A 19,988-nucleotide genomic window follows, 5' to 3' on the forward strand; every position below is an offset into this window, starting at 1 on the left:
TTTCAGATCCCCGGTGGATCGCCCACGCTCCCACTCTTGGCCGTGGACCACGCCCCCGACACCATCCTGCATCTCTGAGTGAGAGTGATTCCTGCTGGGTCGTCTGTCCTCCTGCTCCTGGTCGTGGACTGCACTTCTGCTTCATCATGACTATGGACTTAATCATCGCTCGTCCATCAGCTTTATCTGAATGAACTCTTTTAGATACGTAGTTGAAGAAGCTAATCTTTCTTTAATAGTTCTGGTATCTCCTGTCCGTCCTGGGATAGGATCTCGCCGTCATGTGGGAATCCCTAAGGTTTCTTCTTTTTTCCTGACTCAGGTTTTTTAGGAGTTTTTCCTTACCGGGAGGGAGGGTCTAAGGGCAGGGATAACCAGTTTTATTTAGTCTTAGTTTTTAACTATTGTTCATATTTTGAAGCCCAATGAGGCAAATTCCTTTGTGATTTTGGGCTATATAAATAAAATTGAATTGAATTGAATTGAAAATTACAACTTTAAATCTCGTAAATTTACGCAAATTAAGTCGTATATTTATGACTTTAAAAGTTACAGGCTAAATTTATGACCTTTACTCTTGTAAATTTACGAGAAAAAACTTGTGAATTTATGAGATTAAAACTCGTAAATTAATGAGCAAAGAACCAAAGTTGTCTGTTTATCAGAGCTGTCCTCAGAGATGAAAGACGTGGAGTATCGTGAAAAGATTTATTTCCAGATCGGTGTTAAAAACAAAAACCTGAACCTTTTGGTGATTCAAAATCAAATTAACTTTCACCGTCAATTCCTGAAATGGATACCGCCATTTGCAAACAATCTTCAGCGATTGGTCTGAGTCATAACTGAGTCATCGAATCTACAGGAAGTACTGTTGCCAATCAGGAGTGAGTTTGTTGCAACCGTCCACCTCTTTCCACTCCTTTACCATGGGACCGCGGATGTAAACGCCGGCTCGAGACGAGGCTGAAGTTGGCTTCCGATTTTTCCGAACAGGACCTGTTTTTAGGTGGTCTGAGTTCGAAAAATACAGTGGAACACTCTCGCTGTAAATCGGAAGCCAACTTCAGCATCAGCGGCTCGAGAGAATTGTACAAGTCATTGCTGAAGCCTTTAAGGGAGAACCATTCCAACAGTTGATTCTGTCAGCGGTCCTTTTGGATTTACTTACATTTATTCCTTTTTGTCGAGATAAAAGGAGCATTTGGGTGACGCCGTGCCCGAATCGCGCGCGGCCCCCTGGCGCAAGCCGCAGCGTTACTTCACGTGCGGCCAGGTTTACAGTCTGATCAGATGCACGTGAGAAGCGCGTTCAGCGGTATTTAAAATAAATAACCATCCTAACAAGTGAACAGCTGGATCTTTTTCTGTTTGAAAATACGACCGGGTCCTTTCAAGTTTGTCTCGCGCTCCTCAGACGGCTGCGTCTAATTTAGGCTGAAGCTGGAAAAGGGCGGCGAAGATGAAACTTTGGTTGGTGATTTTATGCGCATATATGCAACTTATAATTTATAAGCTACAATAAAAAAGTGAAAAATGAACGTTAAACAAAGAAAAAAGTCCAAATCACATAACCTCAGAGTGAAATCTATTTCTCCAGAGTAAATCCTCATCTAAAAATGTCGACAGCATGCGCCTCTTGTTGTTTTAAACTGCTACATTCCATTGAGGAAAACAACAGTAGAACAATGATTGGTACATTGTTGAATTGTAAAGTAGGTGTTAAAAGGTCTTCACGGACCCATTGATGAAGTCTGCTCCCATTGGCTACCCGTCATGTGTCAATCAAACCCCCCAGACGTTCGACGTCAGACCCACAAACGCTTATTGAGCCATCTGATTGGTCAATTTATAACTCTAATAACTTGTGATAATGGAAAAAAATCTTTTAAAAAAAATTAGGATTAGAAAAAAGAAGTTAAGCAGAAAGCAGCAGAGGAAGAATGATTATTCTGACATATAAAATGACTGAGAAATAACTGTCTGTTTCTCAATGTAAGTCAATGGGACTTTGGCCTTTTTGCGACCCAGTGGTATTTCCTATATGGAACACAGAAGTAGGAGGGCTTGCTCTGTCTAGTTATTTTATATACAGTGGTGCTGAAGTTTAATTCCTTTTCTGAACACTAGGGGGCTCAATCTACGGATCTGCATAAATAGAACACAGAAGAACTGGTTTCTCTCATTTAAAGGTCATGCTCTTGTGACCTCAGCTACCTGCTTGTCTGCTTTGGTAATCTTGTAGATGTCCTGGCATATGTTTAAAACTCTTTACTTATCTGTAAATTGGACTTCATTATTCACTCGTTGAAAAATTCATTGGCTGCTGTTCATTAATAAAACATTTTAATGTTAATCATTTTTTAGATAACTTCTGCTGTTACACAGTGAAAGGATTTTATATATATATATATATATATATTCTGATTGTGTTTAATTTTATTTCTTGTTCGTGTAACTCCTCTCTTCCTTTTCTCAAAAGGTCTTGCCTTTTGTCATCCCACAGTTGTAAACTGGAATGATGTTCTTGTCCTGCCTGGATAAATAAAGGTTAAATAATAAAAAAAAACATTTTTGTATTTATTGTCAGAAAAAAACTGTCCTGTGAAGTGTGTTTGTTCATCAGCTGCTGTGGCATCATCCTTGGATCAGAGCTTCCATCTGCTTCACTGGAACAGTGAAGGTGGTCAGAGCAGCAGAACATGTAGTGATCGGAACTCTGAGAAACGTGTCAGTGTGTCAATCTTTTTGTTCCAGCTGAAACTGGTTCATACATTTGTTTTTAAATATTTCAGCTTAGTTAGATCTGTGGATGTCAACATTTCCTGCTCTGTGGTTTTTAAATGCTGCCTCAGGCTGTTATTTTATTATACCAGCAAGGAAAACAACCTTATTTTACCCCAAATGCTATAAACCTTTAAATCATAGAATCAAACATAAATATTGTACAGATCTGACTTTTAAACACATTTCTTTTGTTTAACTTGCATATTTAAACAGGGTGAAGAGATGGAAGAGACTCAAATGTTAAACATGATTTTTATTAAATCACACACATCTGCAAAAGTCATCTTCTAATGTCCCAATTAAACATTTTTCAGCCTTAAAATGTAAATGCTGGATTGTTTTGGATTGTAAGCCCACTCACCACCACCAGAAGCAGACCTAGAGAGGAACATACAAGAGAAACATGTCAAATTCAAATCACAAGACAATGACTGCGGTGAAGTTAGTTTTAGGTTGGATATTCGACAGACATTCGCTGGGTTCATATTTAGGGACCCTCAACAAACGACAGAATGTTTCTTCAATAGCTCTTAAGATATCGCACCAAATCAAACCAAAAACCTTTAAAATAATAGAATTGTCTAAGAACTATCTATTACAGCAGTTTACATTAGCTTTTGTTGCTTTTTCTAATGTTAAGAAATATTTTAATATAAATGTTATTTAATGTTTTTTTTTAATCAATACCACCCATGATAAAGGTGGACAGTATTTTATGTAGGACACAAACACCAGTGAGGATAAAAATATAATTGAAAAAAACTGAAACTAAATTTATGTGTTTAACCTTGCGCTATCCTGGGCATGTTTAGATTAAACTTGGGGTCATCTGGACCCCACAAGACTGAAATTTCTTTTCAGTTATCATTATATTATATTATTATATATTATTATACCTTGTAAGCTAATATACACTGCTGTTATAGAAAGTTCGTAATCTGTTCTACTATTCTAAAGTGATTTGGACTCATTTGGTCAAAAAACATAAAAGGTATTGAAGAAAAATTGAGTAAAATGAGAAAAAACATCAAAAGCTAATGTAAACTGCTGTAATAGATAGTTATTATTCAATTCTATTATTCTAAAGTGATTAGGACTGATTTGGTCAAATAACATAAAAGCTAATGAAGAAAAACAAGAAAATCTACACTAAAAGATTGACTAAAATGAGAAAAAGCAACAAAAGCTAATGTAATCTGCTGTAATAGATAGTTCATCTGTTCTACTATTCTAAAGATAATTGGACTGATTTGGTCTAAAATTCTAAAAGCTATTGAAGAAAAACTTGAACATTTACACTAAAAAATTGACTAAAATTAGAAAAAGCATCAAAAGGTAATATAATCTGCTGTAATAGATAGTTCTTAGTCAATTCTATTATTTAAAACTGATTTGAACTGATTTGTTCTAAAATCCTAAAAGCTATTGAAAAAGATGTGCATATTTACACTAAAATTGACTAAATTAGAAAAAGCAACAAAAGCTAATTTAAACTGCTGTAATAGAAAGCTATTAATCAGTTTTATTATTTTAAAGGTTTTTGGTTTGATTTGGTGCGATATATTAAGAGATATTGAAGAAACATTCTGTCATTTGTTGACGGTCCCTAAATATGAACAGAGCAAATGTCTGTCGAATATCCAACCTAAAACTAACTTCACCGCAGTAGACTGGTGCATGATGGGAGAAGGAGTCAGTATTCCGACGAGAGCTCTCTCTGGTGGTCGGAGGAAGGCATGACAGCCTGAGTCCTGACACTGTGAGAGGAATGGACGCCGTGAGGAACTTTACAAAACACTTTTAGATTCAGACTCTCCCGTCTTTTCACAATCAGTTGCAGAAATCTCCAGCTGTTCTGACTTCAGGGGAACAGAATCAGACGCAAAAAGTGCAAAAACACTTTTCTCTGCCCTCACCACTTTATGTTCAAAGGGCTTTTTTGCTTTATTTATAACAGCTTTCCAACTGTGACCAACTCAAGGATGTATTCAGGGAGTTTTTGAACTGTTTGGACACCAAAGTAGATCATTTGTTGGAGTCCATGTGAGCGAGCTTGAATGTGTTTCACAGAGAAACAAAGGGAAATAATTGTTTATTTGTTTAAAAGAAGGGATTGTGGATGTCCCTCCATTGAATCCAAATGTGTTGTGGGATTCTGTCTGAGGGAGCACTCCTCAACCACAGAACCACTCCAAGAGGACAAGAACATTTTAAATACGGATTTTCTGTAATGTGATGAAAATCTTTAAAATGTTCTTGTTAAAAGTATGGAGTGTAGATGCAGTTTTTGTAGCGTAAAAAAACTGCATGTTCCTCAGTATAAGTCGAAGGTACTTGACTGGAATGCAAGGCTTCTAGTAGCTGGGGAACCTTCTGCTCTCTGGTACGGACCAAACGAACAATGACAAAGAATGATTTCTGGGTCCTATTTTTATAACCTTCAGATCAAAGGCGATGATGTCACACAAGGATATGACATCACACAGGCATCATGATGCTATGACATCACACAGTATCTGGAAGCTTCTAGAAGTTTCTAGAAGCTTCTAAAAACTTCCGGAAGCTTCTACTTGGACACCAAAGCAGATCTATTTGTTGGAGTCCATGTGAGCGAGCTTGAATGTGTTTCACAGAGAAACAAAGGGAAATAATTGTTTATTTGTTTAAAAGAAGGAAAAATGTCAGATTTAGTATTGTTTACTTGGACTTACACCATGGTCTGGGTGAATACTGGATTCTGATTGGCTGCTGGGTGTGGATTAAAAAGTGTTAAAGCACAGGGATTATGCACACCTAAAAAAGAAGTTCCTGTCATACAGCCCATGTTCTGTATCAATGCACAGGCTTCTTCAAAACAACTTTAAGACAGTTGCTAGCTAGTTTTTACTCTGAAACACAAACTGTGTGAGAGAAATGTCATTCAAATGTGAGTTAGCTTATTTTTTTACTCATAAATCATAAGTGATCTTATAAAACAAGCATATATTTACGTGTCCAGGAAATAAATATCACAGTAAATGAAAACAATTTTTCTTTAAGCTTCCTGTAAGAGGGTGTGAGCTGCAGCTGATGATGCTGAAAGACCAAAGAGGAGAAAACGTCAGGATGCTGGAGACTGGTGAGGTTGTCAGGGACCAAAGCTGCTCACCACATCAACAAAGATGCAGAAACTGATGACGGAGACTAGGGCTGAGCGATATGACGATAAAAAAAACGCCTTACAATCTCCAAAGCTGACGATCTGTCATTTTTGAGAGATCGTTTTATTGCGATCTTCTACGAAAAGCTGCAAGAGCGAGAAGGCAAAAGCTTGTTGGCAGCTGTGACTTTAAATCCGAGCTGCTGCTGCTGCTCCTCCCCGGTGTGTTTTTCTTGTTTGGAAGTCACGTGGCATACGACGTGACAGAGTAACGTGCGCCGTCATTATGGATCGAGTCTTTTTGAGTAATGAATGACGGAGGTCCGAAAAAGTAACAGAAGGAGACGCAGGGTTTTTCAATCGACTTCAAAAACCTTGACAACAAAATAATCCGATGGAGAGGAATCATCACAGGACAGGAATCGAATTTTAATAGAGAGAAATCAGGCTGGGAACCGTGAACTGTGTGCTAAAGTGGGTGCTAGCAACTCGTGACAGACATGCTAGTTTGGTTCTTCGATGTATGTTTTTATTAATGTTTCATGTTTTTAAACATAGCGGATGTTAATCATACATATTCACGTTCAACCTGCACAAAAACTGATGGTAATTCATGTAGGAAACACGTAAAATGTTCGGTCAAAATGCACGGTGCTGCATTGTTATGCTAGCTCTTTGCATAGCTTTTGCTAGCTACTGTAAGAGCCTAAATCTTATCGTCGGTCGCACTCCCCCCATTTGTAAGAAGTGTAAGTGAGTTTGCACATAATTTTCTTAATCCGTGGCGTCACTGTTGAGCTTATTTTTCTTAGTCGCACGGACCGAATAAAAGCCCAGCTAGAATATACAGCGCTAATGAATTATGTGTTTTATTTGTTTTTACATGTGCTTTTACATTGTAAAGTGTCCTTGGGAGCCTGGAAAGGCGCTTCAAATAAATGAATTATTATTATTATTATTATTAATGCTAACGCTAGCTTTCTGCTCAGTGACATAAACACAGCAGACAGCAGATGTTAGTGAAGGAGCTGTGGATGTAAACTTTAACCTGCCACAACATTTACTGCTATTATCTCTGTGTTTTGAATCTTAACAGTTTGGCGGATGTATTTTATGTTATCATCCAAGTTTAAAAATGTTTTTGTATTAGCTAAAGATTCTAGCTGGAGCCTTTTTCTCAAAGTACAATGAAATCGTCTATTTGAAGGTAAATTCTGAAGCAATTGAGATTTATTTAGCATGTATGTAATCCAAAAATAATAAAAGTTTCAGTTTCATTTGAAAATGTGGTAAAGGGTGTTTTTTTTTAAATTATTCTTATTATTTAGCACTTTTTTTAATAGGGAAAGGACTTTACTAAACTTTATAAGTCATTCATGCTATAAACTTCATAAATCTCCCTCATTTCTGGTCTTGGGTGACAATCATTTACAAGCTCTGTTTTATGGATTTTAGCACAAAGGCAAAATTAAAACTCACAGATATTTAGAAGCATTTCATTTGACAGAAATGAATGACCTGTAGCAGTAGAAGGCGCAATTCTTGTAATATTTACAGATTAATCTTAATAGATAATAACTATTTAATTCAAATAAATATAAATATTTGTTCAAAAATGTGTTTCCTCCTTTAACTAAAATCATTATAATTACATTTTTGTCAATTTGAATTTATAAAAAAAAAATCGTGATAAAATCGAAATCGTGAAATACAATTTAAAAATCGTGATTTTATTTTTTTGCCATATCGCCCAGCCCTAACGGAGACCCTCATCTACTGAGGTTCAACCCCAGACACATCCCAGGTGTCCAAACACCTCTAAATGCAGGAAAACCATCAGCAGGTGAAATCTTTTCCCACTGATGCTTCAGAATCTGCACCAAAAACTCTCCCTGGAAGTGTGGAACTTGTGACTGTCACTGGCAGCATCACCGAGGAGGACAAAACTGCCCTGTTTGACCAAAAACGCCTGTAGATATTTTACATTTCATGCACTGTTTATGCACATTTAGAGAGAAAAATACAAAATTTGGTTGTAAACAGTTTGATACTGGACAGACTTAAACTTTTAACAAGTAAAATCTTTTGTTGATGTACATGTGCACTGTTTTTCTCACTAAAAATTCTAAAAATCAATTTATGATTTTTTTTTTTTTACAATGTGAGTTGGCGCAACACTATTATGAAATAGAAAACATTGTTTTGTCAAAGGAGACGTCTGCGTCTAATTCAGGCTGCAAGCTGCAAAAAAGTGGCTACAGATGAAGCGATTATGAGGAAATCTTGATGATTTTATGGAGGAGCTGTGGATCCAACGATTTTGTATGACACCAAACTTATAAGCTGTGGGATCTCTCATGGCGCTCGCTGTGCAGCGCTCAGGCAGACACTACCAAGAAGTAAACTTTAATTTGAAAAAAGTGTTTCCATTGCAATTTTGTGAAAAATGTCCATTTTGATACAACCCCAAAACAACCTCCTCCCAGCGCAACAACATTTTTTTTTCAATAGATTGATATTTAGGAATTTCTGGTGTTTCCATTAAATCAAATCAAATCAAATGAAACTTTATTTATAAAAGCACCTTTCATACTTAGTGCAACTCAAAGCGCTTTACAATTAAAAACAAAACATACACAGTAAAAGCCCAACCCACCCTTCACACACACACCCTCCCCAAAACACATACACCCATGACCCCACACACAATGAAAACTTAGGGGAGAAAAAAAAAAAACTTGAGGCTTGGCTCTGCTGTGAGGAGATGGTATGCAGGATTCTATCATACCAGGAGCCAGCTCGGACAAAGGAACATCGCCACGGCGCCAACCCAGACCGGGACAGCCACGGAGTCCACTCCACAGCTGTGAGGCTGCAGTGCAGGACTCCGCCCCAGCAAGGGTGAGAACCACGGCAACGACCCCAGACCAAGCAGACAAGCCCTGATATGATAGAACCCTCAGGAAACACTGGGGGTAAAATGACAGTAATATAATAAAATGAAATACATAAAATGTATGTAAAATAAATAATATTGAAATTGAAATTAAATGCATAAAATATTAAATAAAATCCATAAAGAAGAAAGACAAAAATGAATGAATAAATTAAATAAATAAATGATTAAAAACTAATTTAATAAATGAGCAGATAAGATCAACTAAAAGCAGAATTAAAAAGGTGAGTCTTAAACCTCTTCTTAAAAACCTCTACGGTCTCTGCGGCCCTGAGACTCTCCGGCAGGCTGTTCCAGAGGCGAGGACCGTAATGATGAAACGAAGCCTCACCATGTGTTTTAGTCCTCACCTTAGGAACAACTAACAGGCCGGTACCGGAGGACCTCAGGGTCCGCGAGGGTTCATACTTTAAAAGAAGATCACTTAAATAAGAAGGCCCAAGACGATAAAAACATTTGTAAACCATTAAAAGAATCTTAAAATCAATCCTGAAACGCACAGGGAGCCAATGCAGCGATTTTAAAACTGGTGTAATGTGTTCCCGCCCCATGATCCTTGTCAGAACTCGTGCCGCTGAGTTCTGTAATAATTGTAAATTTGTAAGAGATTTTTGAGGTAAACCAGAGAGCAGGGCATTACAATAATCTAAACGACTAAAAATAAAAGCATGCATCAGCACCTCTGTGCTGGCAAGAGAGAGGAATGGGCGGACTCTGGCAATGTTTTTAAGATGATAAAATCCTGTCTTAACAACGTTTTTGATATGAGGAATAAAATTCAGCCCAGAGTCTAAAAGAACGCCCAGGTTTCTCACACAGTGAGAGGGATTAAAATTATTAAGCGTTGGTAAAATTCTCTCTCTCTTGTCTTCAGGACCGATGATTAAAACTTCTGTTTTGTCCTGGTTGAGCTGAAGGAAGTTCTCTGCCATCCATGACTTGATGTCTAAAATACAGTTTAAAAGAGTATTTAAAGGTTCAAGGTCATCAGGAGACACGGCGATGTAAAGCTGAGTATCATCAGCGTAGCTGTGAAAGTCAACGCCGTGTCTCCTGATGACATCCCCAAGAGGCAACATGTACAAATTAAAAAGAATGGGACCTAAAATTGACCCTTGGGGAACCCCACAACTTATTTCATGGATTCTTGAAGAGCATGTATCCATACTTACATAAAAGTGTCGGTCTGTAGGGTAAGAATAAAACCACTTAAGGACATTTCCAGAGAGGCCCACTAGACTCCTAAGTCTATTTAATAAAATCTGGTGATCTACCGTATCAAAGGCAGCACTAAGATCCAACAGCACCAGAACAGAAAGTTTTTGTGAGTCTAAATTTATTCTAAGATCATTAACGATCTTTAAAAGAGCCGTCTCTGTACTGTGGTTCATTCTAAAACCAGACTGATATTTTTCTAAAATATTTTTGTGATTCAAAAACTCATGAAGTTGAGTAGCGACACATTTTTTCTATAATTTTAGTTAAAAACGGTAAGTTGAATACAGGTCTGTAGTTATCCAGAGTATTTGGATCTAAACTGCTCTTCTTCAGAAGGGGCCTCACCACCGCCGTCTTACAGGCAGAGGGGAAGACACCCGTCTGAAGAGAGCAGTTCACTATGTTTAAAAGCTCTGACTTATAGAATCCATAAAACGTTTTAAAAAGTGAAGTGGGAATGGGATCTAAAAGGCAGGTTTTGGTGTTTACTTGGGATAAAACTCGACCAAGCATTTCCACATCAACCAGGACAAAACTCCCCAGTGTCTCCCCCCGTAAAACCAATGCTGGTGATCTGTTAGAACAAGAGTTTGGCACAGGTGAAAGACTAGATCTTATAGCATTGATTTTACCCATGAAGTGGTCTGCGAAGTCCTCACATGCAGCATTAGATGACGGCACGGAGGACCTATTAAAATCTTTATTTATTAAAATATCAATTGTTTTAAAAAGAAATTTTGGATTATTTTTATTTTCTGTAATAATGTTCGAAAAATAAAGTGTTCTGGCCTTTTTAACTGAATTATTGTAAATTTTGAGTTGTTCCTTTAAAATTTCTAGATGAATTATTAATTTAGACTTCTTGTATCTCCTCTCTGCTCTTCTGCACTTCTGTTTCAGACACCTTATGTCATCAGTCTTCCATGGTGTTTTAGCGGTTGTTTCTAACCTTTTTTGTTTTGACTGGAGTCACTGCATCTAAGGAAGACTGAAGTCTGTTATTAAAATCATCAACCATAAAATCACAGGATGCTGATACAGTCTGAGCAGGAGTTTGGTTAAAAGTATGAATAAAATTTGCAGCCACCTCAGGATTTATATACCGTTTCCTCACAGTTCTCACTGAGGCTTCCTGCTGGATTTCACTGGTGACATTAAAAAACACACAGCAGTGATCTGATATGCCTAAGTCAACAACAGAGGACACCCCGGCAGACAGACCGTAGGTGATGACGAGGTCGAGGGTGTGTCCTCTGTTGTGAGTGGCCTGTGTGACATGTTGTTTAAAATCCATGCTGCTAAGAAGATTTAAAAACTCACAAGCATAGACATCATCATTTTTATAAACATGTAAATTAAAATCTCCAGTTATTAAAATCCTATTAAACCTAATATGAACAGATGATAAAAATTCAGAAAATTCTTCAATAAAACAGGAAGGAGGGTTTGGTGGTCTATACACTGTGACAGCTAAAACAGGTGGGGCACCAAAGAGAAAAGCATGATGCTTGAAGGATGAGTATTTGTTGAATACAATATTTCAGGGCTGCACGGTGGCGCAGTGGTTAGCGCTCTCGCCTCACAGCGAGAAGGCCACGGTTCGAATCCCGGCTGGGACCTTTCTGTGTGGAGTTTGCATGTTCTCCCCGTGCATGCGTGGGTTTTCACCGGGGACTCCGGCTTCCTCCCACCGTCCAAAAACATGCTTCATAGGTTAATTGGTGACTCTAAATTGCCCCTAGGTGTGGATGTGAGAGAGAATGTGTGTGTGATTGAGGCCCTGTGACAGACTGGCGACCTGTCCAGGGTGTACCCCGCCTTCGCCCATCAGTAGCCAGGATAGGCTCCGGCACCCCCGCGACCCCGACAGGGAAGAAGCGGTCAAGAAAATGGATGGATGGACAATATTTTCAGATTTTATTGTTTCGTGAGCTATCGATGCTGTGCCACCACCTTTCTTACCTCCCCTGATAGAAAATAAAAAGTTAAAATTAGGTGGAGAAGCCTCAGTGAGAATAGCTGGAGCATCAGTGCCAAGCCAGGTTTCAGTTAAAAACAGACAAGTTAAATGATGGTCTAAAATAAGATCATTAATGATAAAAGACTTGTTTAAAAGTGATCTGACATTAAAAACAGCCATTTTCATTGTTGTGGGTAAAATCGTATTAAGCACCTTTATTATCTCAAATTAAAAATCAAGCAATTTCATAGCTGATAGAAATGCAGCTACTGACACGTTCCTCTGTACAGTTCTGATGCATCCACATTCTGCTGCTCTGACCAGCTTCACTGTCCCTCTGAGGACCACCAGCCCACCACTGTTCTTCAGATGAAGCAGATGGTCGTCTGATCCAAGTGTGGCAATACGAATTATGGGAGGATGTCAACAACGCCACCTGAAGCTGCTATGCTCCAGGAAACAGAGAAGGCATGTGTAGGTCGTCATTTCAACAAGGCATAGGCTGTGGTCTGTTTTTAAAATATAATTTATAGGGCTGTCAGATTTGTCACGTTAAAAACAAGTTAATTTGACATGTGCGTGACGCCGACAATTTTTTTGAAGCATTAATCGCGGATTTTCTCATACGTGCCTTTCCACACCGCGCGTGGGCGTCCCTCAGTCATCGCCCTCAAACTCACCGGCTGCTCTCACTAGATCACGGGCGGGTCTCCAACCACCGAGCTGCTAGCTAGAACCGGCCCGGCGCTAGGACCTGGAGAGCTCCTGCACCCTAACCCGAATACGCCGCGCCGAGGCAGGTGAGATCCGGGCCGAGGCAGGTGAACGCCGGGGCGAGGCAGGTGAACGCCGAGGTAGATGAACGCCGCGCCGAGGTAGATGAACGCCGCGCCGAGGTAGATGAACGCCGCGCCGAGACAGGTGAACGCCTAGAAGCCAGAATCCACAGAAAAATTTACAGCAGGTAAATTTATGTTTATTTATTTATTTATTTATTTATGTTTGTTTATATATTTATGTTTAGATTGTATTTTTAATGCTAATGTTTTGAGAGAGACAAATTGCCACCTGTTCATAGACAACAGATGAAAAATAGTTTGATGGCACTTCTTATCGTGTTTCTACCTGATGCTGACAGAGCTGAAGAAAAGCTCCTAATATCTCTGGATGAAGTGGCTACAATTCAAAATTCAAGACACTTTTAGAACAAGGCTAAACTTGTTCAGAAATCATTGCAAATAATATGTCCTCATTGACAAAGCTGATGACTGACAGAAGTCTTCAAAAGAAAATGCTTTATCAATATGATGATAAAAATGCCTCAAAGCACCAAGTGCCTTTTAGTTACTAAAACAATCCTTTGAAATGTCTAACTAATCCATGATAAATTATAATACACAGAATCAGGTAGTAATTGAAAACATTTGCTCTCAATTCCTACATTAATCTTGTGAATAAAATGTTCTTTTAAAGACCCACTCTAATGAAAATCGTGTTTTAGGTGTTTTTAACATGTTCTTGTAGCATTTTTCTTATTGTGGAAAACAAAAGAATTGAAAATGAAAACAGATAAATACACAAACCCTTTGGAGATGTGATGGATGAAGACAGGATCACATTCTCTCTCAGATGGACAATATTCCTGGTCTAATCAAAGTCCTCTGGCTAGAAGGTCTCCCCGCAGAGCCTGGAGAATTGAATTGAATTGAATTGAATTGAATGCCTTTATTGTCATTGCAGTTACAATGAAATTTCGGTACAACTCACTTTTTCAATGTGGACATATTTATACACAGTAATAAATATATAAAATATAAAAAAGGTTTCAATAAAAAAGGGTCAATTATGTACAAGAAATGAGGTGAGGAATAAAGTGACCAGAGCAGACGAGTGTGCAAAGTCGCCTATGAATGTGCAAAGTATCAAAGGTTATGGTTGGAAGTTAGCGTTTAGTACAGAACTCCGTCAAATCACCCCTTTCTCTTTGGAGCTTCACCTCACTTCTGTCATTCTACGTCACTGGAAAACCTCTGAAAGTTGACAGATGAAAAAAACAACAACAATATATTCAAATATAATATGAGCGAGGAACAGTTTCTACCATTACCACAACTTTGTTAGCCACGGAACGTTGTTTACGATTATACACACTAAAAAACACTCTAATGTTATAAATATTGTTAAAACTTACTTGTGAAAGGTAATCCCAAATGATCTGCACTCAAAAGAGCCCGGGTTGTTCCATCTGAAGGCAGCACAGACAAAGGGCATGGCTGTGATGCTCCGAGGCCGTGGCCTTCGCGATCTCCAATGTCCGGATCCTTCGTTAGCGGGTATACCGGATGTTAAGTGCAGTGAATTTGGACGGTCTAGCCCAACCCCCAACACTGGCAGGCGGAACGTGAAGCCAACCCGGAAGTAACAAAACGTTGCAGTACCGGCACTGACCAGAGAGGCTGGTGCTTAGAGTGAGCAAATTCCCATAGACTCCCATGTTAAAATCCTCATTTTCAGCCCTCTAATAAACCCCTTTAATGCCTGGTGCTTAAAGTTTTTATTTCATCAATGGCTGCATATTAGATCCATGACAACTCTGAGGGGAGTGAATTTTTTTCTAAGTTTGTAATTTTTTTTAAAAACAGCATTTATTTTCGCTTAATGAGGGGGGCACGGTCTTTGATTGACGGGTGACGATCGCGGTGGATTCTGGGAGCTGTGCTCCGGTGTTTTGCTGGTCTGCTACAGATTTAGCGTTAGCATGATCGCTATATTTCGGTTTTTGTCCTGCTGCTGTGCTGTAAACTGTTCTAATACGCTCTCTGGGAGTCATCTGGTGTCTTTTCTCCGGTAAGTACTAAATTAATAGCTTTGTATTTGCCGGAAATAAATCATTAATGTATATTATGATTATTTATTTTAGTTCCAGTAATTCGATTTTTTAAAATTCTCAGCAACATTAATATCTATTATGTTTAAAGTTTAAAAAATGACGTTTTCTCTGTATTTTTACTGATGGTTATTTAATTTAATCAAAAAGTTATAACATATAAGGACATGATTCAGATCTGCTACAGTAACACCAGAATCTCTTCATGTGAAGTTAAAATGTGAAGACACAGAAACTTTCAGTTAATGAGAACATGTAGTTTAAATATTTAATTTTGAACAAATGTGTACATATTATATTTAGCTTTGTCTTGTGATTTTAATGTATATTAAATGTTATTTTTTTAATTGTATCTAATGTTTGTCTTGTATGTTCTTCTTCAGGTCTGCTTCTGGTGGTGAGCGGATTTATAATCCAAAATAATCCAGCATTTACATTTAAAGGCAGTAAAATTCTCATTTTAACATATGAAGATGACTTCTGCTGATGTGTGTGATTCAATAAAAATCATGTTTAACATATTTGACCGGTCTCTTCTGTTTATTCACTATTTTAGCATATAGGTAAAACAAAAGGAAATGTGGGTCAAAGTCAGATCGTACAAAATTTATTTTTGAAACAGATGAAATGATTCAAAACATTACAAACATTATTAATTAAAAATTCAGACTTAGTTTTCCTTTATTCAAAGTAGGGACCTCTTTACACATGTCATAGTTAGAAAGCATCATCTATGATAATACTGTCTGTTTTTATACATTTAAAGAACCTAATAAATGATCCTAAAGAGTACATTTCTATATGCTGAAAAAAAAATCAGTAAAAAATGAAAGAGAAATAAAGTTTATTGCTGGGTTGAAGAGTGTGCAGCCGCTGGACGTTCTCTCCGATCCCCATGACAGCTCCAGACTCCAGACGTCGCCCGTTCACGTCCTCCACAGTGATGAGAGAACCAGGAGCTGCTCTTCCTTGTAGAATTAAAAATAATATGTCCACCACCGTCTGCCTCAGGTGAACCAGGTGATGCGGGTCCTCGTCGAGCTCACGTCGCTGTGGTGGTTTTGTATAACTGTCCTTCTGGTGCCAAATGGAAATGACGTCACCATTAATCCCAACTGTAATTGTAAGGAAAAGAAAATAGATTTCACTCAAAAATATTTGTACATGTGCTGTTTCTGTAAAGATGAGCTAAACACAAAATAAAATATTTTATCTTGTTTATGCTCAAAATCCATGTGAATATCTTTAAACCAAATCTTTGAAGAAAATGAGTTTATCTTTGAAGATTGTGTGTAAAACACCATGTACTCACCTGTAAAGATTCATGATGTAAATAATCCACCGCGGTGCTGCTTTCCTGGAGAATTGAAGCGGTTAGCCGGTTAGCATGATGAGCCGCAGACGGCAGAGCTGTGGGCGTGAACTAAAACAAACGGGAGGAAAAGTGGGTGAACTCGGTCCCGCCCCTTTTCCCCATATTTAGAACGTCCGTGTGAGGCGGAGTTAACTCCAGCCAATATGGCTGGAGTTAACTCCAGCCACATTGGCTGCGGCCATGAGCTGAATATTCAGGCTTCATTTGGGGGACTGTGGAAGTCAATGGGTGACGTCAGAGATGATGCGTCTAATTATATATTAAGTCTATGGTAGAAACCAAATGCAGGAAACCGTCGATGTTGCGTTTGGTCTTCGTGATGCTTCAGATATTTTAGTTTAGTTAGTTTAGTTCATTGAGGTCAGAGACACTGAAGTTTTGAAAGTAAGAGGAAGTTTGAAACTTGCATCATTACAACAATCTACCAAACAAATCAGAAAATGGACTAAAACACCTGGACTAGTATTCTCCAACTATCATGTTTCCAGAGTCATTTCTGATTATTATTTGATTACTTTCTGAAAACTCCCAGTTATCTGATTTTTGTGGGCATGTAAATGGGCTCAATGGAAGAACCCTAAATGATTTTAAATTGATGAATGCAGTAAATAAAGTCTGAAAAAAACAGAGGAAGTCAGTCATTCATTTTGAATTATTCAACAGAATCACTAATGAAACAAATTAAAAACTTAAAATCAACTTTTTGAGCTTTTAAGTGTATTATGCTGTTCATTCCTCACTATTAAGAACCCCAAAACGGTATTTTGATCCGTTCGTGCGTTTCTGAGTAATCCTCTAAAAACCTGTGCTGTCTGCAGCAGCCCCTCCCATACCCATGAAAACGAGCGGGTCCTCACATGCTGATGTTACAGAGTGAGACTGCCCCTTTTAGGAAGAGCCCCAGTCTAAAACAGACCCAGACTTGGACCCTGTCAGTCCCCGATCCCCTTTCCCTAACCACGCCCTAATAGCGCGCATGTATATTACGTCACTTCCTCTTTGCCGCCAACCTTTGCGACGGTGGAGAGTTTTGGATTTGATTTGCGTCAGCTGGATTTGATTTCCGACAGTTGGGTGATCGGGTAGCCGAAACAGAGATCCGACAACTGTATATTTAACAGCTGATCGCCACAGTCGCTACTATTCCATAAACCATATTCCAAAAACATCCATTCATCTCTCAGTAACGGATCAATCCTTCAACAGACTCACCACGTTCAAAGGATGACATGCAGTTAGAAACTGAAAGGTAAATACGACTAAAAAAACCTGAACTAATTTGATTGATCTGAATTTAGCTATCAGAGCTACCTTAAGTTTTACGATGATCATCTATTGGTCTAATGTAAAAGCGTTCCCAGTGATGCTTTTTTAAAATTATTTTTCAGTTTTTAGCTAAAATTAAAACTGCAAAGCGGCTGAAGTTCATTAAAAATTTGCTTCTGAGTTGTTGGCTGGGTGTAAGCCTGCCCCCATGTCCCATCATCCATCTGTTCACACCATGGTTTACATGCTCTCCCACTAGCTTACAGCCCCACAAAACCCAGAACAAAGTGCTACAAAAATGGGAACCTGTATTGGAGCTATACATTCATACAGTTCTGAGCCAGATACCAGCTCAGACAAGGAAAATGAAGAAATACATGGACCAATTTGTCTACAAATAGATGGATCAAATCTGAGCGGAGCAGGGGGTTTGTGGTCTTCCTAACATAAGTTTTACATCACAGAAAAAGCTCTTTTTCCAACTGCATTTTTATATGATTAAAGAAATACTCAGAAATGCACTTTTAAACCTAATTTTCTGTCTTCCATCATCAGGAAAATGTCACAAGAAGAAGCTAACATGACAAACAATTTCCATCAGTGGGACATATAATTTACAGGCTTATACTTGTTGTATTGTGTGTATTGTGTCTGCTGTGACAACCAACCTGTGCAGATACCCGAGAACAGCCTTCTCTGAAACAGGGCAGATCATTACTGACAGAAGAAACCAGATCAACTTTTCAAAGATGAGACATTTAACATGATTAGACGTTTTCTTTCTTTTTTTATGTTTTGCACATTTTAATTAGTATTTTGGGTTGTTTTACTTTAAAAGTTGAATGGTAAATATGTTTTTTTTGGTTGTTTTTAACATTTATTTTGTACATTTTATCTGGAAGGAAAAATAAAAGCATTTAAATATTTTACACTTATGTAGATAAACAATGTTATATTAGTCATTTATGTTGTGCATAACTTTATACTGTTATTGATCATTAATTAATTAAAACAACCTAAATACCCTCTTGGGAGCTGAAAGAGTCAGATCGCCAAGAAGAGACAAAATCAACAAGAATTGTGATAATTCTCATAAAATTGACAATGATGTCATGCAAGTTAAAGATTAACTGTGTAAACTGTACAAAATACTTTCTGTGTAAATGATGAACATCACAAACTGTTTCACAGAAATCAATAAATCTGTATTTAAGATCCTGTTGGTAAAAAATGCTGAGGTTGTCATGTATGTAGTGAAGGAGAAGATGAGGGTGGTTGAGTGTGAGGTGAAAACTGCTCAGTACAGCTCAGTTCTTTGGTTGGATCAACTTTTTTTTTATCTCATTTGGTACATCAGCAGATTTCCTGAAGAGAAGACCAGGCGCTCAGGAAGTTCTCCATTTTGGTCAGCTTCTGAAGGTTACTTGGACTCTGAGATTCTCTCATCTTCTGTAAATAAGAGCACTTTGAATTACACTGCTATTGTTGTGTGTTACTAAAAATGCTTATTTCAACATGAAATTAGCAAAAAAGAAAACAAAGAAAAACTACAGAGCCTTCTATTAATCACAAACTAAAACAATGGAGAGAAAAAAGTTTAATCAATTGTTCAAATCATTATTTATGAATATGTTTCAGTCTTTGAAAGGCACGAAATTCTCAGTTATTAGATTAATTGTACATTTTAATTCCACAGAGAAATATGGTCAAATGTTTGTCATTTGTATATTCACATTTATCAATACAATATTTGGCCAAAATAAGGTAAGATTTGGATGGTCTTCAAAGTCTCAGAACAGTTTGTTTCAAACAGGGAGAACATTTCTAAAACAAATAGGTTTAGGTTTCAATAGGATTGATGTAAAAGGAACAGCTGGGGCGAAAATACTTAAGAAAAATAAGATGTTAACTACAGTAAGAAGGAAAATAAAGACATAAAAAAGGAAGGAAACAATAACCAAACACAGATTTGTTCAAAGGTTATCTGGACAGTTTTTGAGGATTTCATGGTTTTTAATGAGACATCATATATTTTTAATCTGTTTTTTAAACAGGACGTTTACAATCTTTCTATTAACAACAATGAATACTACATTTCTTAATTAGTAAAATAATATTAATATTTGTGAATAAATTTTCCATAAATGTTAATACGTCTGAGGAACAAAAAGGGTGAATGTAAAGTTAAAGATTATTCCGATTTCTGAGGTTTCTCCAAAAAAACCTTGGGATATGAGCATGGGAACAATAAACGTTCCCGTTGATATTAATAAGATTTTTTTAATCTAATATTTAAACATTTTATGATTCCTTTGTAAAACATAACATCTCATCATAGCTGTATTTGCAATCCCCAGTATGTTGTGTTTCTTTTTTGTTCCATGTCTTCAGTTCTTAAAAATA

General features: G+C 37.6%; 2 long non-coding RNA genes across 2 annotated transcripts; one reads left to right on the top strand and one right to left on the bottom strand.

Annotated features, from left to right (window-relative positions):
* The first annotated feature begins 14,771 nt into the window (after nucleotides 1-14,771).
* On the top strand, nucleotides 14,772-15,465 carry LOC118599992. The gene is made up of 2 exons (XR_004949552.1): nucleotides 14,772-14,904; nucleotides 15,328-15,465. It is a non-coding gene; the product is annotated as an uncharacterized LOC118599992 (long non-coding RNA).
* A 142-nt stretch (nucleotides 15,466-15,607) lies between these two features.
* Nucleotides 15,608-16,453, bottom strand: LOC118599990. Its single transcript, XR_004949550.1, has 2 exons — nucleotides 16,257-16,453; nucleotides 15,608-16,059 (listed from the first exon to the last, which is right to left on the bottom strand). It is a non-coding gene; the product is annotated as an uncharacterized LOC118599990 (long non-coding RNA).
* Nucleotides 16,454-19,988: the final 3,535 nt, after the last annotated feature.

The sequence above is a fragment of the Oryzias melastigma genome, linkage group LG17 (genome assembly GCF_002922805.2).
Source record: "Oryzias melastigma strain HK-1 linkage group LG17, ASM292280v2, whole genome shotgun sequence".
Classification (NCBI taxonomy): Eukaryota; Metazoa; Chordata; class Actinopteri; order Beloniformes; family Adrianichthyidae; genus Oryzias; species Oryzias melastigma.